At 59.4% G+C, this 1,405-nt stretch overlaps 1 protein-coding gene across 3 annotated transcripts in view; it reads left to right on the top strand.

Annotated features, from left to right (window-relative positions):
- Positions 1-229: 229 nt before the first annotated feature.
- The window catches only part of IRF2 (interferon regulatory factor 2), a 55,798-nt gene continuing 54,622 nt past the window's right edge, over positions 230-1,405 (top strand). Inside the window, exon 1 of one of the 3 annotated variants that reach the window (XM_015417402.1) lies at positions 230-669. The gene's annotated coding sequence lies outside the window, so the exon portion shown is untranslated. The other 2 variants (XM_015417405.1, XM_015417404.1) reach the window with 2 other exon arrangements.

The following is a 1,405-nucleotide window of genomic DNA, read 5'->3' as shown; positions in this document are numbered from 1 at the left end:
AATTCCCGACGCTTTCCCACCGGGGCCCCGTTTTCTCCCCCAAACTGCCTTAGAGCAGCATCGCTGGAGGAGCCAGGCAGGCTCCCCAAAGCGTCTCTCTCCCCATAAGGCTCTTCATCTCCATCCGCCATTCCTTCCCGTTTCAGCCGTCAGTCGATGCGGGGTGGGTGGTGGTGGGTGGGGAGGCTCTTCTTCGCCGAGGAACTGAAACCTCCATTTCCGCCTCGCCCCCAACCCCGGCTCTGCCCCCACTTTCCACCCGCCGCCACCGCTGCTGGAGGGAAGTGAAAATGAAATCGACTTTTCTGAGAAATGATGAAAGCGGCGGCGCCTGCCAATGAACGGCTGCGGCAAACTTCCGCACCTCTCTCTGCTGCCAGCCCCTGCCTCCCCCTTCGCTCGCTCTCTCGCTCTCTCGCCCGCCTGCTGCACAAACAGGCCTGGAAGAGGCGGGGGGGATTTCCAAGATTCAGCGCCTCGCGGTTTCCTTTTCCTTGTTTTGCTTTCGATCTGGACTCATCGCCGCCAAGAAGCAGAGGAGGGGAATAACTTTTAGTTTTGCTCCTGCGGATTTATTCAGCCGCCTGGTTTTCCTTTCCATTTTGCGTCTCTTGGCAACCGTGGTAACCTTGAGGGATTACATTAACATACCCTGAAACAAACTTATTGGTAAGGTACCCAAACGATTACTCCTTTACAAAGAATAATAACGCGATGGATTTGTCTCTTGGGCTTGGGGGGTGTTTCTTATCATCTCCCCCATTTGCTTGACACCTTGCCTTTCTCTCCCCCCCCCCCCCCATCAGTATATATGGATTTGGTTGAAAACAAAAATAAAAGGCTGGCGCCGTCGCGGGTCATATGATTTTTAGGTGCAGTCGCTGGCGGGAGAAAGCGAGGCTTTTGATTTCACTTTTGGATTTGCAGAGGCGGGAGAGGGATCGGCTGGAAGGGCGCGTGGCTCTCCTTCGAGTCGGCGTCCGAGTCTCGGGGGGGGGGCTCCGCAGTTTCTCCCGGGGGGCGCGCGGGAGTGACTACAGATGCCCTCTGCGGAAACAAAGGCGGGAAGCGGTCCTCTCCCCCTCCCTGCCCGCTTCGACCGCGGGGGGAGCGAGGAGCGAAGGACGCCGGATTCGGGGGGAAGCTTTAAATGCCGAGCGGAGCACCAGCAAGCCCGGAAGACGCGGCCGCCGGGGAGAGGGCTCGCCACTGGGAAGGAAGGGCAACTTTCTCCAGCTGGCACCTGAGGTTATTACGCATGGAGCTGCTGAGCTGGACACTTGTTGTTTTCGACCCGGGCGTTCCGCGTGTGCTGCGGAGCAGTCGCTCTCGCTCTCTGGCAGCGGCGGGTCAGCAGCCTGGGCGGCCGCGGGAGCCGGGTAAGCGGGCGAGGAGAGCCCTGGCT

Source organism: Gekko japonicus, unplaced genomic scaffold (genome assembly GCF_001447785.1).
Source record: "Gekko japonicus isolate JY-2015 unplaced genomic scaffold, Gekko_japonicus_V1.1 scaffold2473, whole genome shotgun sequence".
Lineage (NCBI taxonomy): Eukaryota > Metazoa > Chordata > Lepidosauria > Squamata > Gekkonidae > Gekko > Gekko japonicus.
The sequence above is the reverse complement of the archived record's forward strand: the minus strand, read 5'-3'. Positions and strand labels throughout refer to the sequence as shown.